We start from the raw sequence: 19,466 nt of genomic DNA, 5'->3' as shown, positions 1-19,466 counted from the left end.
CCAAAAGCGCTAAATCCACCCTGCCTCCCTTCACTGCCACCCCAAAAAAGTTCCAGCATCACCAGTTTCTATCTGGCTGTCCGACATGGAAAAAACAAAAACTCCCAAGCATTTACTGTGGCCTTCTCCTGCCTTTCCTCTTATGGTGCCATCTTTAACTGGCTCTGGTTTTGAGCGGCAGCAGTCTTTAGATAACATGCCAAGTTCTCACCTTCCCACTAAATGCCCAGGCTCCTCTCTTTCCCCTTCAAGACTTCTACATGAAGGCCTTCCAGGCTCCCCTATTTCCCACAAATTCCTTCTAAGATCCTCCAACCAGTCTCTCCTCAGCCTTCCCCAGGCTCACCTCATTCTCTTTCACCCCACAAAGACCTAGCACTCTGCTCCCTCTGCAATAGAGGAATCTTTTGGAAGGAGGCTGCAACTGCAGTTTGCTCCTGCCTAGTGAGCCTAGCTGCTAAACACATATTAGGCATGGGTTGTCATGGAAAGAAAAGATGGGGGGATGAGGGAGAGAATCCACTGAGCTGTTGCTCAATGTACCTTCAGACTTTGCTCTTTTCTCCTCTTGTGTCATCAGTTCCCGCACCCCCTGCAACCAGCCAAAACTTGTTGGAAGAACACTGTTGTCCACAACCAATTTGAAAGTTGTGGAAAGGAGATATTCCCTCATCCCATCACCAAGCATATACCTATAGCCCTGTTGCACCTCCTCACATCCCTGCTTGAATGTCACAACAGCTGGCTACTCCAGTGCCCCAATGGCACCTTGGGGCTCAAAGAGCCAGTTGAATAGACACTGCTGGTGTGTATGGGAAAGAGATGATGCAGCCCATGGTCTCTCCTTTTTCTATGGGCTACAGCATCTCAATATATGCGTACAGACCCACCTGCCAAGTTCTTTCCAAGCCACATTTCAGCCTCCCCACCATGGCAAACGGCATAAAGCCACTGCAAGGCATACTGGACGAACAGAAGTAGGGAGCGAAAGGAGTATGTGAGGGGGAAAGTGGCAGAGAAGGAATCCATTCACAGGAACATTTTGGAACACTGACTTCAATTTCCTGCATTTTAGAAAAATCAAGTTGCTTTAAAACAAATTTTAATTATTTTAAAAAAAAAAAGGAATTCTGTGCTAGGATAACTTGCCAGAGACAAGTTATGTTCTGTTAATTGCCAATTGCCTTGCACCAAAGCCACAAGTCCCCAAATGCCTTTGCACATTTCTCATCAAACAAGCACACATACAAAGAAGAACATTCAAGCAGTCATTATCAGAACAGTTTAAAAAACAAGAACAAAAAAAAACCCCACACACACAAAACCAAAGCAGGTTAGCTCCTTCTCTTTCATAGAAACACTGGGCTCTCATGCCCCTGCTTCCTATCATCTGCTCGGGCTTCTGAAAGTCTGTTGAGCTGCTACTCTTTCTCTGCCCTTGCTTGAAGGCAGGGAGTGGGCTCCAGGGACTGCTCCTCAGGACTGAGCATATACAGCATTCACACACTTAGATTTTCAGCTTTATCTGGTTTCTATCAGGAACTTCGGGTAGCCTAGACTAATTAATTTTCTGAATGTTCCCCTTTGATTTCTTCTCACCTACCCATGCTCTCCAATAGCTCCCTCCACAGCTCTCCTCTGCCTCCTCTTCTTCCCTTTCCTCCTTATCACAGTATTTCCATCTCCCCAACCCTCTTGCCCTCTGCCATTCCCTACCTTCTCTACCTCTGCCATGATGCCCATAAAACCCAGCCAACTGATCCTGACTAGACAGGTGACAAGCTTCCTTTTTGTTCCTTTTCCTATTTCCTTCCAACCTATTGCTAATCCCCACAAAAACAACCTACAATACATGTAATGAACAAAGCTGTGCCAATTCTTCACCATAACCTTTTGCTTGTATGTTGGATCCACAATCCACTATCTTGCATTTGTTTGTCTTCAGATTGCAAGCCCTTCAGAGCAGTGGTTGTCTTCGTGTTTGTCCAGTACCCAGCACAATGGAGCCCTAGACCTTGGGGCACTATCAGAATATAAATATCATAATCACAGACTCATAGAAATTTAATATCAGTCTCTCAAGGGTACTCTGATGCTTAATTCATTAAAGCTGGCAGAGCATTTTGAGCTCTTTAGATAGAATGTGCTACGGAATCACAGAAGTGTAGGGCTGGAAGGGACCTTGAGATGTCATCTAGTCCTGTCCCCTATGCTGAGGGAGGACAAAGTAAACCTAGACAATCTCTGACAGATGTCTGTCTAGCTGGTTCTTAAAAACCTCTGATTATGGGAATGCCACAACCTCCCTTAGAGCCTATTCCAGAGCTTAACTATCCTTATAAAGTTTTTCCTGATATCTAACCTAAATCTCCATTGCTGCAGATTAAGCCCATTACTACTTCTCCTACCTTCAGTGGACACAAAGAGGATGGTGATCAATTGTTCTCTATTAACAGCCCTTAACATTTTTGAAAACTTGTTATCAGTCCCCTCCCCGCAGAGTCTTGTTTTCTCAAGACTAAACATGCCCAGTTTTTTGTTTGTTTTTTTAAACCTTTCTTCATAGGTCAGGATTTCTAAAGCTTTAATCAATTTTCTCCCCCTCTCTCCTCTAGACTCTCTCCAATTTGTCCACATATTTTATTAAGTGTGCTGTTCCAGAACTGGACACAGTACTACAGCGGAGGCTTCACCAGTGCTGAGTAGAGAGGAATAATTACTTCCCACGTCTTACATACAACACTCCTGTTAATACAGCCCAGAATGATATTAGCCTTTTTTGCAACTGCATCACATTGTTGACTCATTCAATTTGTGATCCATTATAACTATGGCCCTACCAAATTCACGGCTGTGAAAAACACATCAGTTTTCATGGTCTGTGAACTCTCCTGTGAAATGTGGCAAAGAGTTCGTGGGTGAATACCCATTGCGTCGAAAGTATCTGACGAAGTGGGTATTCACCCACGAAAGCTTATGCTCCAATAAGTCTTGTCGTAAATATAAAGGGAAGGGTAAACACCTTTAAAATCCCTCCTGGCCAGAGGAAAAACCCTTTCACCTGTAAAGGGTTAAGAAGCTAAGGTAACCTCGCTGGCACCAGACCAAAATGACCAATGAGGAGACAAGATACTTTCAAAGCTGGGGGTGGGGGAGAAGAGAAAACAAAGTGTTCTCTCTGTCTGTGTTTTTCCCCCCCCCCTCTCTTTTTTTCCCCTCTTAACTGAAGAGCAACTAGAGGGGTTTTCTGTCTATTTGCCTGGAGACAAAAGGTGTTCTTTTTTAAAAAAAAAACAAAAAAACAAAAAAACCCACTAATTTTTCTGTAGGCGGATAATCACTACCAGAGAACATAGGTATCCAGTTACAGCACAACCTATATATATATATTTTGACAGCCAAGTTTTTGTTTGTTTTATTTCCAACTCTCGGGTGTAAGTTTAGTTAAAAACAGAGATGCAAACATGACAGAGCCCAAGGCAGAAACAGCCAAAGAGGCTGCCCACAGGAGAGAATTGGAGGCAGCGAAAGAGACAGAAAAAAACTAAGAGGCTGCCCACAAGAAAGCTATGGAGGCAAAGGAAAAAAGAAATGGAGGAGAGGGAAAAAGACAGGAAGCATGAACTGGAGTTGGAGAAGGCAAAGGCTGAGTGGAATCTACCGGGTAACCCTAACCATCCTTCCCCAACAATCCACAAATGGGAGCGACTATGTCCACAGTATGATGAATCCAGTGATAGTGCTGAATATTCTCTCACCTTTGAGAGACTGTGCACTCTCCATAAAATTCCTGAAGCTCACATAACCACCACATTGGTTGCAAAATTAACTGGAAGAGCTCTGGACATATTCAATAAGATACCTATTGATGAGGCTTCTGACTATAATAAGTTCAAGGATTTGGTTTTAAAGCAATTTCAAATTACATCTGAAACGTACAGAGTAAAATTTCGAACCCTTAAGAGAGGGCCTGGATTAAGTAATGTGGCTTATCTAAACCAGATGAAGGATCTGTTAGATAAATGGGTCCAAGGAAGGGGTGTCACTAGCTTTGATGGAATGTATGATTTGATAGCTCAGGAGTTATTCCTGACTATGTCCAAGGAGGAAATAAAACAGTGTTTATGGGATAAGGAAATGGACTCACCAGAAAGTAATGCTTCTTATGCTGATCGATATGAGCAGTCCCAGACCGCCAGAGAGGTGGGGCAAGCCAGAACAAAATGGGTGGAGGGAGGAGAGAGGTACAACTCTGGTCGCAGTTGAAGCACATATTAGAAGGGACACCCTCAGACCACACCCTACTATCGGGGGCAGCCCAAGGCCCCAACTACACACCAAGGAATACTCCAGACACCTTATCATCCTGCCACACCATTCTCCAGCAACCCACCTCACCCCAGTGACCCGTCAGCTGAATGATGTTTTAAATGTAATGAGCCGGGGCATGTAAAGGCTAACTGCCCCAAGAACCCCAACAGATTACACTTCATTGCACTGGAATCACACCAGAGGTCCTCAGGCCCAGATACTCCCCAGATACCCTCAGAGCGGAGGGAAACTGTGAGTGTGGGCGGGAAGGTGGTCACCGCGTGGAGGGACACCGGAGCACAAGTGTCAGCTATCCATGCTTCCTTAGTGGACCCAAATTTAATAGACCCAGAGATCCAAGTGACAATTCAACCCTTCAAGTCCAACCCTTTCAATTTGCCTACAGCCAAGTTGCCTGTCCAGGGCTGGTCAGGAAAGTGGACTTTTGCAGTCTATGATGATTATCTCATCCCCATGCTGTTGGGGGAAGACTTGGCTAATCGTGTGAAGCGGGCCAAGAGGGTGGGAATGGTCACCCGCAGCCAGGCTATGCAAGCAGTCATTCCTAGCTCTGTTCCTGAAACTTCTACCAGGACCCGGTCAGAGGTGATGGACCCAGACCCCATGCCAACGTCTGCAACAGCAGTAGTGGATCCAGTCCCAGAGACCCAGACAGAGCCAGTCCCAGAACCGGAACCGGCGGAACAACCAGCACCAGACCCATTGCCAGCACCAAATCCAGTACTTGCAACCCCAACACCAGAGGGCCCCACCGAACCTGAACGGGCAGCAGCCGATAACCCTACACAAGAGGCTCAGCCGGAGCCTGAACCCCAACATAGTGCACCAGCGGAGAGTGGTTCACAGTCAACGGAAACAGCCCCATCCCCTACATTGCTTCCAGAGGGACCAAGCCTAGGTCCACAATTCAATGAGGAACTGATGTCTCAGTTCCAGACCGAACAGGAAGCAGATGAAAGCCTCCAGAGAGCTTGGACAGTGGCATGGAGCAATCCACTGCCTCTCAGCTCTTCTAATCAATCCAGGTTTGTTGTAGAAAGAGGACTTCTATATAAGGAAACTCTTTCTGGTGGACACCTTGAAGACTGGCATCCTCAGAGACAATTGGCAATTCCAACTAAGTACCGGGTAAAGCTCTTGAGCTTGGCCCATGATCATCCTAGTGGCCATGCTGGGGTGAACAGGACCAAAGACCGTTTGGGGAGGTCATTCCACTGGGAGGGAATGGGCAAGGATGTTTCTACCTATGTCTGGTCTTGTGAGGTATGCCAAAGAGTGGGAAGACCCCAAGACCAGGTCAAAGCCCCTCTCCAGCCACTCCCCATCATTGAAGTTCCATTTCAGCGAGTAGCTGTGGATATTCTGGGTCCTTTTCCGAAAAAGACACCCAGAGGAAAGCAGTACATACTGACTTTCATGGATTTTGCCACCCAATAGCCAGAAGCAGTAGCTCTAAGCAACACCAGGGCTAAGAGTGTGTGCTAGGCACTAGCAGACATTTTTGCCAGGGTAGGTTGGCCCTCCAACATCCTCACAGATGCAGGAACTAATTTCCTGGCAGGAACTGTGGAAAGCCTTTGGGAAGCTCATGGGGTGAATCACTTGGTTGCCACCCCTTACCATCATCAAACAAATGGCCGGGTGGAGAAATTTAATGGGACTTTGGGGGCCATGATACGTAAATTTGTAAATGAGCACTCCAGTGATTGGGACCTAGTGTTGTAGCAGTTGCTCTTTGCCTACAGAGTTGTACCACGTCCCAGTTTAGGGTTTTCACCATTTGAACTTGTATATGGCCGCGTGGTGGAGGGAGGAACCATAAGGGGCCATTACAGTTGGTAAAGCAGCAATGGGAGGGGTTTACACCTTCTCCAAGAACTAACATTCTGGACTTTGTAACCAACCTACTAAACACCCTCCGAACCTCTTTAGCCCTTGCTAAATAAAACCTAAAGGATGCTCAAAAAGAGCAAAAAGCCCGGTATGATAAACATGCCAGAGAGTGTTCCTTCAAAGTAGGGGACCAGGTCATGGTCTTAAAGGTGCACCAGGCCCATAAAATGGAAGTGTCATGGGAAGGGCCATTCATGGTCCAGGAGCACCTGGGAGCTGTTAATTATCTCATAGCATTCCCCACCTCCAGCTGAAAGCCTAAGGTGTACCATATTAATTCTCTAAAGCTCTTTTATTCCAGAGAATTAAATGTTTGTCAGTTTACAGCCCAGGGAGGAGATGAGGCCGAGTGGCCTGAAGGTGTCTACTACAAAGGGAAAAGTGCTGGTGGCGTGGAAGGGGTGAATCTCTCCATTACCCTTGGGCGTATGCAGCGACAGCAGATCAAGGAGCTGTGCACTAGCTATGCGCCGACGTTCTCAGCCACCCCAGGACTGACTGAATGGGCATACCACTCCATTGACACGGGTAATGCTCACCCAATTAAAGTTCAACCTTTCTGAGTGTCTCCTCAAGCTAAAACTGCTATAGAATGGGAGATCCAGGATATGCTACGGATGGGTGCAATCCACCCCTCTGGCAGTGAACCGCTGGAGATGCCTGTGCTAGTTCCCAAACCAGATGGGGAGATAGGTTTTTGCGTGGATATTACAGGCGATTTGTACCACAATACAGCCAAATCACCGCCCCACTGACAGACCTAACCAAAAAGAAACAGCCAAATGCTGTTTGATGGACCAAAGAGTGTCAGAAGGCCTTTAACCAGCTTAAAGCGACACTCATGTCTGACCCTGTACTAAGGGCCCCAGACTTTGACAAACCGTTCCTAGTAACCACAGATGTGTCTGAGTGGGAGCAGGTTTAATGCAGGAAGGACTGGATCAAGAATTCCCCCCTGTAGTGTTTCTCAGCAAGAAGCTGTCTGAGAGGGAAAGCAACTAGTCAGTGAAAAAGAATGTTACGCCATTGTCGACGCTCTGGAAAAGCTACGCCCATACGTTTGGGGATGGCGTTTCCACCTGCAAACTGACCATGCTGCGCTACAGTGGCTTCATACTGCCACAGGAAATAACAAAAAAATTATTTGGTGGAGTTTAGCTCTCCAAGATTTTGATTTTGACATCTAACACATCTCAGGAGTGTCTAACAAAGTGGCTGATGCATTCTCCCGTGAAAGTTTCCCAGAATCAACTGGTTAAAATTGTCCTTGAGATGTGGAAAATATTGTTAGTCTTTATATACTTGGTAGTATATTTAGAGGTGAATGTGTCCTATTAACTCTGTTTTCTCCTAGAGCTCCAGGAAGAAGTCACAGCCAGCATTTCACTCTATCTGTGATTTGGGGGACGGGTCACAAATATAAAGGGAAGGGTAAACACCTTTAAATCCCTCCTGGCCAGAGGAAAAACCATTTCACCTGTAAAGGGTTAAGAAGCTAAGACAACCTCGCTGGCACCTGACCAAAATGACCAATGAGGAGACAAGATACTTTCAAAACTGGTGGGGGGGACAAAGGGTTCTCTCTGTGTTTTGTTTTTTTTTTTGCTGGGACCAGAGCAGGAATGCAGGTCAGAACTCCTGAAAAAAGTCAGTAAGCAATCTAGCTAGACATGTGTTAGATTCTGTTTTGTTTAAATGGCTGATAAAATAAGGTGTGCTGAATGGATGTATATTCCTGTTTGTGTCTTTTTGCAACTTAAGGTTTTGCCTAGAGGGATTCACTATGTTTTGAATCTGATTACCCTGTAAGGTATTTACCATCCTGATTTTACAGAGGTGATTCTTTTACTTTTTCTTTAATTAAAATTCTTCTTTTAAGAACCTGATTGCTTTTTCATTGTTCTTAAGATCCAAGGGTTTGGGTCTGTGTTCACCTATGCAAATTGGTGAGGATTTTTATCAAGCCTTCCCCAGGAAAGGGGGGTGTAGGGCTTGGGGGGAAAGACATTTCCTAGTGGGCTCTTTCCCGGTTATATTTGTTAGACACTTGGCAGCAATAAAGTCCAGGGACAAAAGGTAAAATAGTTTGTACCTTGGGGAAGTTTTAACCTAAGCTGGTAAAAATAAGCTTAGGGGGTTTTTCATGCAGGTCCCCACATCTGTACCCTAGAGTTCAGAGTGGGGAAGGAACCTTGACAGGTCTGTTAGGTGTCTTGTGGCACCTTATAGACTTTTACAGGTCCAGACTAACATGGCTACCCCTCTGATACTGTGAAATGTGGTTATTGTAGGGGAGGGGCAGGGCTGGGGCCACCCCAGCCAGAGGCTCCTACCATGGGCCAGGCTCCAGCTGCTAGTCCTGGCTCGGGCTGGGACTTCCTCTTCCCCTGCAGACTCATCTCCAGGAACCCCCACAGCTGGAAGCCTGTGACTGGGGTAGAGGCTTCCAGGAAAACCTGGACTTATGGTAACCCATCCCCCATACCCTGTGACACTCACTTCTGCTGGTGGTGCCCAGCCAGTAGCTGCTGCTCTGTCTGCCCAGCTCTGAAGGCAGTTCCCTGCCTCAGCAGCAGTGCAGAAGTAGGAGAGTCATGGGACTGACACCCTTACAATAGCCTTGTGACACCCCCTCCCCATGATCCATTTTTGGGTCAGGACCCCCACAGTTACAACGTTGATATTTCAGATGTAACCATCTGAAACCATGAATTTGACCATTTTAAAAATCGTATGACTGCAAAATTGACTAAAATGGACTGTGAATTTGGTAGGGCCCTAACTATAACCCCCAGAATCTTATCAGCAGTACTACAACCTAGCCAGTTATCCCCATTTTGTAGGTGAGCTGCAATTTTTCCTTCTTAAATGAAGTACTTGGCACTTGCCGTTATTGAGGGTCATCTTTTTGATTTCAGATCAATTCTCCAATTTGTTAAGGTCATTTTGAACTCCAATCCTGTCCTCCAGCGTGCTTGCAACCCTTCCTAGCTTGTTATTAGCTGCAGATTTTATATGCACTCTCCACTCCATTATCCAAGTCATTAATTAAATTATTGAGTGGTACCAGACCCAGGACTGACCCAATGAGACCCCACTACATAAGTCCTCCTTGTAGGAGAGTGAATCATTGATAACTACTCTGAGTTTAGTCTTTAGACCAGTTGTGCACCCACCTTATAGTAATTTCATCTGGACTACATTAAGTTTGCTTATGAGAATGTCGTGTGGGACTGAGTCAAAAACTTTACTTAAAAAAAAATTCTTTCTTGGCCATCCCAGAACATTCAAGATTTCATGTAAGCACATTTTTCAATGAAAATATTTGCTAGCAGCAGAATAAACTTTCCAGTAGAAATGTGACCACTGTGGGAGGAAGGATTAAAAAAAGCCACTGTAACAGGAAAAGTAGCCTCTGGATTGGAAAGTCTCCATAGGGGGACAATGTGTAGGACTCAATCCTGTTCGCTTTGAAATCCATGGCATCTATCCCACTGGCTAGCACAGGCGTGGGCAAACTATTTTAATCCGGCCTTGAGCTCCCGCTGGGGACCAGGGTCGGGGGCCGCTCCATGCGGCTCCAGGAAGCAGCAGCATGGCCCCTCTCCGGCTCCTACGCACAGGGGCAGCCAGGGGATCTGCTCTGCATGTTGCCCCCACCCCAAGCTCTGCCCCTGCAGCTCCCATTGGCCAGGAACCACATCCAATGGGAGCTGCAGGGGTGGTGCCTGTGGACAGGCAATGTGCAGAGCTGCCTGGCTGCGCCTCTGCATAGGAGCTGGAGAAGGGACATGCCGCTGCTTCCAGGAGCCACTTGAGGTAAGTGCTGCCCAGAGCCTGCACTCCTAATCCCCGCCCCCCCCATACCCCAACCCCCTGATCTCGTCCTGATTCCCCCTCCCACTCTCCAAACTCCTCAATCCCAGCCTGGAGCATCCCCAGCCCCACCCCAGTACCCGCACCCCCAGCCGGAGCCCACTCCTGTACCCTGAACTCCTAATTTCTGCTAGGTCAGAGCCTGCACCCCCAGCCAGAGCCCTCAACCCCCTTCCACACCCCACCCCCAATTTTGTGAACATTCATGGCCTACCATACAATTTCTATTCCCAGATGTGGCCCTCAGGCCAAAAAGTTTGCCCACCCCAGGCTAGTAGGAGATAAGATCAAGCTCATAAAAATGAACTCGAAAACTGCAGGGAGGTTATCACTCACCAGATGGATTTCTGACTTCATTGTTGCACTGACATGGAACATAAAATAGATGTCATGAGAATGAACTAGGTTTTCACATACAGCTCATGAACTTTACTTTGCAGTCATAAAATATATACAAGCTCTCCTCCCTGGTTACTAGAATCGTACACCCTGGAATTATTTTGACAGTATTTGCTGCAAGTTTATTCAAAGTCTATTATAGTTGTGTCGGTTTATAGCTCCATGTTTACTGATCTCCAACACAACAGAACACAATTAAAAATAAATCATATTTAAAATAGACTAACTTTCTGATAGTGTTACAACCACCGATTAGCGGTTCCCAGGCTTTTTTTTGTGGAATCTCCTAGATCCTTAGGATGGCTTTGTGTAACACACACACACACACACACACACACCCCATATCCTGATGCAGTTGTGGTCATCTCCCCTTTTTTGGTCCATTTTCTCACTTCCATCTGTTCTCTATTTCCTTACCTTTTCTGTGCAGTTTTTCCTTCCTCGCTTCCTCTCATTTTTATGCTTTTTAACAACTTTTATACAGTCGTCTCTCCCCCATTAGCTCCAATCACATACCTCTGTTCATCAGAAGGCTACACACTGCTTCTTCTGGTGTATGGAGTCTGACGGCGCAATGAATTAGATGCTGGGGAAGTGATGTAGCCACTCTATCATGGCAGGATCACACAGACATCAAGCACATCCATCTACCATCAAGCAGTCCCAACAGTAAAAACATAAGTTAAACTGCCTGCAACAACACATCCTGTTGTAATGAAGAAGGATCTTTTGGTTCATATGGCTGTTCTAAGGGGAATGAGTGAGCTGATCCAGAGAGACTAGAGGACACAACTACCAAGAAATGCGTCCTTGATCCAACCACAGGTTGCTGCTGATCCTTAGAAAGGTTGTGTCTGATGTACTGTCTGAGAGGCTCAACTATTTCAGAAAAGGAGCATCTTGACTTTAGCTGGTGTTTTTGGTGGGGCTTTAAGATGCAATCATGAAGTAAGCCATCTTGATAGTTGATTGTGTGCAATAACGTGGCCAGGGCCCTGACTTCATGCCTAATTGCTTGGCGAGCAATGCCAGCCAGGACCAGAAGGCTGGCATGTTGCTGAAGATGGGTGGCATCCATTGCTACCACCCAGAGCTGAACTGAGTGAATTATAGTAAGCTCTTGCGCTTAGTGGTACCTGTGTCCAGGAGATCCACAGGTAAATTATGAAGTGGGTAAAATATACATTTCCTTGCATCAGTTTTCAATTTGCGGACATTCCATTTTATTAAATGTCCTCTTGGTGAGAATGTGAACTGTTTCTTTAAATCTATAACAGAAAGTCAGATTTGGGCGGCTGGGGGGTGAAGGGGTGAGTTCTGGATAGAAGCTCTTCAGAAAAGCAGAACACACCTTTGGGATAATACTAGTTTCCATATTCTAATAAAGTTCATGGTCAGAAGAAAGCTACTCTTTAAAAAGCTTTCCCATTGTTACACCACCCCTCTTGTGGTGTTCTAGGAAAGATTAAAATGAAGTGCGCCTCCTCAACAACATTATTTATTTTGTACATATTGTGTGTTCTCCCTTACAGGTCTCCTCTCGAACCTTAACAGTCCCAATATTTAGACTTCCATCTGAGTATTCCTGGGGGATTTAAAATAAATAAATAAATAAATAAATCGCAAGCACATCTTTGGGCACCTTCTATTTCTTTTTTTAAGACAACGTGACCAAAACTGACACCGTATTGCAGGGATGACAATTTGGGTGGTGCCTCTTAGGTGCAGCACAGAGCTCGCAGTCCAGAGGGAGAGCTGTGAGAGAATCCTGGAAGAAAGAAATGCCAGAACATACTTCCGGTACTTCTGGCACAGAAGTACCTGCATGCCCCCAAAAGTGCCACAATGGCATTCAAGAGAGTTCTGCCACATCTTGTGCACTGGCTTTAAGCCACCTATGTGCCCTCCCAATCCTGGGCTGCTCCAGGGACTGGAGAGACTCCCAGCATCACTTAGACAACTCTGGGGCCTAAGTCACAGCAGCCTCCCCAGGCTGCCCTGAGAGCTGCAGTGCTGTTCAGAATCTCCACAGCTATGCCAGCAGCACTCCCCCTCCCACCTGCAGCCAGGTCCCTACACCAGAGCTTGCAAGAGGTGCTTGGAAGGCAGCCTAACAGTTGTCTACCTGCACTAAAGAAATCCTCCTCCAGCTGGAACCTTGGCTTTGAGAGCCTCTTTATGCTCAACTCCCTACCCTCCCACCCCCTTTATGGCACTCCAGCACCATAACCTAGCTCAGTGGGGCTGGAGTGAATGTAAGGATCTCACCCCAGGTGAGACTGAATAGTTGAACTAAATTGAACTGTTTTCTATCCCATTCTTTATATGCCCTCACGTTTTGTTTGCTTCTCCCCACCCCTAATGTGAGGCAAGGTTTTAATTGATTTGTATACAATGATGCCCAGGTCTTTCCCCAATTTGGTACAGTTTTTTAGAACCCTGTAACACATACGAATAGTTCAAAGTATTTCTACCTGTCTGTATTACATTGCATTTGTCAACACTGAATTCCACTGTGCTCCTTCACCGAGCTTTAGTAGGTTCCTTTGAAGTTATCTAGTCTTCTCTGGCCTTGACTAAATAATTGTATCTCATTTGCAAATTTGTCACCTCACCATTCAGATATTTAATAAATGTATTAAAAATTAGTCCTAGAGAACATTTTTGGCTGTCAATCTAAAGGATTTGTAACTCCATAGTTATTTTCAACCAATTTTTCTGGTCAACGATTAACACCTTTGTAAGAGACAGACATTTGCCATCCTCCCATTCTCTGATGCAGGAAGGTAATGGATTTTAATGAGATACAGTACAATTTTGTTAACCACTACCAACCACTTCATTCCTAAATTTCTTCAAAATTCTTGGTGAATGTCATCTGAGCTGGATGTCTTGGTACTTTATCATTGTGATCCTCTACTTCCTCTTCCAACACCTCAATCTTAGGGCCCCATTTTTATTATCTGAATAGAGCTGGTATGGGGTGGGTATCTTCCCAGCATCCTCCCTGCAGAAGGCCAAAGCAAAAAAAATAATTTAGCCTCTGCCATGTCCTTGTCATCTTTAATTGCACCCTTAACTCTCAGCTAGTCTAGCAGACCCACCAATTCTCTTGAAAATATTTGATTTTTTTAAAAACAAAACAAACTTATTCGATGTATTTGGCTATTTGTTCTTGAAAATTTCCTCCTAGATTTCCTCCTTCCCATTTTTACATTTTTCCTGCCTTAGTTTATGTTCCTTTCCTTTGCTAAGGCAGGAAATGGAAATCTAGAAGGTCACCTGTTTGGTTCATCACTCTGTTTGTTTGGTCTTGCCTTTCTGCTTCCTTTTTGGTTTCAGGGTACGCGTGCCTTCTGTGACGCAATTATGGTATACTTAAAGTAGTTCCATTCTGATGCTAAGGATTTTAATATTTTTCTTTTTTTAAAAACTAGTTTCCTCCTCTTGCCACACCCTTCTCTTTCCTCCAGAGCCAGGGTATTTATTGGTTTATTTTTACTTCAATACAGTGCAGGGGTTAGTTGTCATGCTTCTCTTCCTGCTCCAAAAGGCTTTCACTGGGTCCTACTTTTTGGTCTAGTTGGCATTTTTATTTTTTTTCCCCCTTTAATACTAGCCCAGTCATAAGACTGAAGTTTCAGTTGTGTTTTTGTCACAGCTGTATTTCACACAGACAGTAAATGCAACCTTAAGCAAAAGTCATTGCAGGGCATTTAGGGTGAAAATGACAAGTTTTTTGGTGCTGAAACACGCTTCACAGAGATCAAGGACACTAGCAGGATTCTAGAAAAGAGCTGAATGTGTTATCAAGCTGACATGCTCCAGAGAGTAAGTGGAAAACAAGAGAGAAAAGTCTTGGTTTAAAAACCTAAAAACACCACGTGTTTTGTTTTATCATCTCACTGCTATTTTAGGACAAACCACTTTAATCAGTTTAAAAACCAGGTGCACAGCATTTAAACCTGGATAGAGAAAACAAGTATTGAGAGAAAAATGCCAAAATCTTGAGAGAAAGGGTTGAGAGGGATGGGAGGATCTTTTCCTGTTCCCACTGAGGCCAATGAGAGCAGAGGGACCTGAAGTGGAAAGTCTGAGGAGAAAGACTAGGATATGAACATGATGAGCAAGGTGTTTCAGTTTGGAGGCTGAGGACTGGCAGCTTTACTAAGTGAGAGACTGAAGGATTGAGGCTCCAGAGCTGTAACCTACCAGATCACTACGCATGCTGACTTTACTGGGGCTCTGCAAGGGTACACGGTCCGCCTGCTTGTGGCCTCCAGAAGTCAGTGTGGGATGAGGGGCCATCTCTCTGATGCAGCTGTAGGCTTGGGATCAGAGGTGGGGTGGGGAGAGAAGAAACAAACCCACTTTTTTGTACTATAACCTGTGTGGTCCAACAGCCTGCATAAGGAAGGAAACGTTACACTCAAATGAGCGGTTTTAAAGGGAATCCATGACAGGGGAACATCACAGATCATTTTAGGGCACAGAGTAATTTTAAAAATATATATTTCTGAATATACCCAGCAACTGACCCTTGGCAGCCTGTGTAAAAGAGCTTCAAACTATCTGAACTATACAAAAAAAGGAAAAAAAACACATGCCCGCTAGGGCTGAAAAATCACTTTGGCAATAGATGACTTTTAACTTTATGTTAGGAAATGTTTGGAAGGCACAATTTTGAAGTGTTAGGGAAATGTGTGTGATAACTGCTTGGGTGAAAGAGCAAATATAGTCCATGGTTAGATTTACATAATGGTCACAGCAAGTAGTGAGAGACTGGCAGAGCCAGCTGCCCATCAAGTGGAGGCAAAGGGAAGCACAGGTCTAAGCTTTGAGAATCTGATAGATTCCATTGATTTTCACAGGAAATGTTACACCCCCCCAGCAGCTTCATCTGCAGTGGAGGTGGGAGAAGAACAAAAACAAAAAAGACACCCCCACCACCGGCTTCCACTGCTAAACAATGCAGTCCAACCCCCTCTTCTTTTAGAGTTGCAGAGAAGATACCAGCCTTAGGGCCAGTTCTGATAACCTTAATCGTAGAAGTAACCCTACTGACTTCATCAGTCTCATGTGAAAAATCTTGCAGGGTTGGGCCCCCTCCTTAGAGCGAGGGGAACAAAGACCAAACAAATCGGGGCGGGGGTGCGTGTGCGATGGATCCTAGACAGGATCTGAAAGTAGTACTACTTAGAATTTTCTTGAGAGTGCTACAGGAGAAGAGAGGTGCCAAGGACGAAGGGAAGGGAGAGGAATAGGCAGATATAGAGCAGGTGAGAAATACCTCAATTACGACCAAAATTTTGTCTCCCCAAGTTTCACATTAAAAATTAGGTTGTAAACCCCTTGTGTTGTCCCTAGCATCCAACTAGTTTGGTCATCCCTAATAGTGCTTTTGAAGAGCTTGGTATTCCTAATTTACCACGATGTTAATTAGTCTATTTAAACTGGGGACAAGCCAGCAGTCCTTATGGCCTCATCCTGAAACCTACTAAGCAGGAATGGGAGTGGAGGGTACTTAGCACCTTACAGGTTTGGGCCCTGTGCTACTATAAAGGGGATCAGGGACTGCTCTGTATTTCGCTCCCAACAGGGCTTAAATGGGGGCTCTCTTAGGACACATTACAATCATGAGTCTATTTGTCCTGTCTCTTTGATGTTTATGGTGAACATCAAATGGAAATGACCCAACTGAATTTATTTGGAACCTAATGTTGCATTAGTGTAACCGATACAAAACATTCCTATGATATGCTGTTAAAGAGTTAAAAAGGAATTACACACCTCAACAGCTAAACATCTTGGAAAAACAAATTAAATTACTATATTTCATATGCTGCACTTCTACAGCCCCTTCCATCCAATAGTCAAACAGCACTTTACGTTAATTAAGCCTCACAACACCCATATGTAAAAGTTATCATCCCCTTGTGCAGCTGGGGAAACGGAGGTACACAACAGTTAAACAAGAAGCCCAAGATCACATTGCAGGAGATCTGGGAATAGAACTTTTGACTCCTCATGATACACTTTAACCACAAGACCATCCTTAAGTTTCCTTCCCGCTGATGGCTTTTGAACTAGCTTTAAAACATCCAGTGAGAGGAGGAGTGATAGATTACTAAATTAGATAGCTAGAGGCAATAAAAGTGATTAGAAACATGTGTGTGGGCGGGGGGGTTTCTAAACAGAGAAAGATTAAGACTAGAACTATTTTATTTGGAAAGGAGAGAGTAAAAGAGGACAAAATTGAGGTACATAAAATAATAAATTGTCTGAACAAGGAGAAACCAGACACCTTTAAAAATAGAAGGAGTAGAGGGCACCTGAACGAATTTAAAAAGGCATCAGCATTTCAGTGGGTAAGAGGGTTAGTTTATGTATAGATAAACTGTGGCATTTACATCTGTAGTATATTATTGAGGCAAATAGCTTAGTAAGATTTTAAAATAATTTAAGGTTTATATGAATCTGTAGTTACACTAGCTGGAATAAGAGTTATAATAAATGAATTACCACCTAACTCTTACAGAACACTTTTTGTCCATAGAGCTTCAAGTGCTTTACATTTTGAAGATGGGAAGACTGGGGCACAAAGGGAAAGTAACTTGCCCAAGGTCACAAGCAGAACCATGAATAGAATCCAGGTATCCTGAGTGCCAGTCCAGTGCCATGCTAGTGGATTAAACAGCCCTTTCCCTCAGCTTTTCACACAATAGCTTCTATACCTTCTTTAACTTGGACCCCTATGTTTGGTACAACCTCCCTGACATCATCCACAAGATGATGGCCCAGCTAGTCTCATATTTCAGACCATACTGATCACAATTCAGATCAGGAAGAGGTTTCCTTCATTACTATCTTGGCTCATGACACTATATTGTAAAATAAAGCCACTATGGTAGTATATAGAAAACCACATTGGAACCCGTTCTCACAACTCACATAAGAATCCTTCTCAAATGGAATAACATCCTTCTCTGTGAGCAGGTTATAACTTTATGTTTCAACTCAAATAGAAGCTGTGCCTTAAACCACTCTGGTCATCTAGAACTTTGGGACAGGCAGCATATAGTTCTATACACATTTAAGAGCAAGAGATAAATGAATATAGAGGATTTTAGCCTAGGGATAAATCAGACACATACCAAACTCCACTTTGAGTTACGGAGAATTCCTCTCTAAACCTAGAGTCTTCTCCTATAGCTACCAGCTCTTGGTCAAAGGCATCCAGGCCTATCTATGAATGCCTAATTGGATGATGAGCCTTACCTGCTCTGAGTACTCCAGGTTCAACAAATAACTCAGGCCCAGATCCACAAAGGGATTTAGGTACTACTGCTATACACAGAACACCCACTCAGCTACCACCAAACCCTGTAATTACCTAAATTCATTAGGTGCATTTCCCCTGTAAAAGTTCCCTAGGCATCTACATTTCTGCCCGTGACCAGGCATGCTGCTGCCTCAGATAGGCATCTAGGCCCCTATTTTAACCTAAGCCCCAGCTCAATCTTTAAACCAGGTGAAGATAGGGATTGCCCCACCTATCTCACCTGCAGGTGTGCTCAGAATTTACCTAACTCCACATAAAACGTGGGAGGAGGCGGCTCAGGAACTCATCTGGGATATGGGAAACCCCAATTCAGTGCTTAATTTGTAATGAAAGAGGTGTAGGGGCTCAAACAATTTTTCTACATTCAGAACTGATGCAGCAAGCCTAGAGGTGCTGGGGCTCAGCCCTAGCAAGCCCTGGCACAAATTAAACACTGTCCTAATTCAATATTCCCCCCTTCCTGATGATGAGAAGGGTCTCCCCCTTCTCAGGTAAGTGCCCTAGACACTGGACTACACAATATGCTAATGTGGGGCTCTCTCAATCTCTTCTGTTGAAGCTGTTCAACTTTGCATTCACTAATTTAATATTAATTGGCCAGCAAAAGAGTGAGAATGACTCTGTTGTCCAATGGTTGGGATGTTTATCTGAGAGATGGGAATCCCTGTTCAAACCCCTTCTCCTCAGTGGGCAGAGAGGGAAACTGAAACAGGGTCTCCCACATCCTGGATGAGTACATTAAAACCACTGAGCTAAAGATTATAAGAGAGCACCCCTCTCCAGCCCCAGCTGTGTGTGGAGGTAGGCATGCACATAAGCTACTTTTGCAAGAATGGCTGAGGCACCTGACTCAAGGAGAGCATTGCCAGTTGTGGATTGCAAGCAGAGAGAAGTGTTTCTCTTCAGTCTGGACTTAAGTACTTATCTTGGTGACAGGAGTGGGACTTATGACTTGCCCCTCTCATTGGTATCTCCCATCAGTTGTCTTAGGTGGCTCCATGCCTCTTGTGCTGGCTTTTGTGGATGCCATTCTCAGGCACCTGTCTCTCCCTATGCATAATATAGTGAGCTTAGGTGCCTAACACAGGGATTGTGGATTCCAGTGATTATAAAGTGGTTAGTCTCTAAGGTGCCACAAGAACTCCTTTTCTTTTTAGTAATTTTCAAGAGTTATGCCATATAAGTTAGGCATTTGAACACCTAAGTCCCTTTTGAAGTTTGGGTCTCAGCTGTTTTCTCTCACCTCCACGGAACTGAAAGAACTGCCCAGACACACACATCACCTCTTTTCAGTCCACACAAAACAGAGCCACTAAACTCATGTTCCTTGCTTGCCAATTTGATCGGGTAACTTCCATCTTTGAACCTCTCAGCTGGCTCCATATCTGCCATTGCATATTTAAATTTTAACAACCCTGAAGGCTCTACATAACTGTCCCCATCCCAATCCTGCTCCCTTGTCAAGCTTCAGGTTGCTCCCTGTCTCCTCTGCCCTGCCAATGTTTCTAGCTTTGTTTACCCCTTTCTCAGCTTCTCCCATGCTCACCTCTATGCCTTCTTCCACGTGGCCTCCTATGCTTGACACAACTTTCCTGACATCATCCAGATTTAAACCCCTCTTAAA

At 44.7% G+C, this 19,466-nt stretch overlaps 1 protein-coding gene across 1 annotated transcript in view; it reads right to left on the bottom strand.

Annotated features, from left to right (window-relative positions):
* The window catches only part of KCTD1 (potassium channel tetramerization domain containing 1), a 145,587-nt gene that overhangs the window by 115,266 nt on the left and 10,855 nt on the right, over nucleotides 1–19,466 (bottom strand). The window lies entirely within an intron of this gene.

This window comes from Lepidochelys kempii, chromosome 2 (assembly GCF_965140285.1).
Source record: "Lepidochelys kempii isolate rLepKem1 chromosome 2, rLepKem1.hap1, whole genome shotgun sequence".
Taxonomy (NCBI): domain Eukaryota; kingdom Metazoa; phylum Chordata; order Testudines; family Cheloniidae; genus Lepidochelys; species Lepidochelys kempii.
Note: the sequence above shows the minus strand (reverse complement) of the source record. Positions and strands in the feature narration are given on the sequence as shown.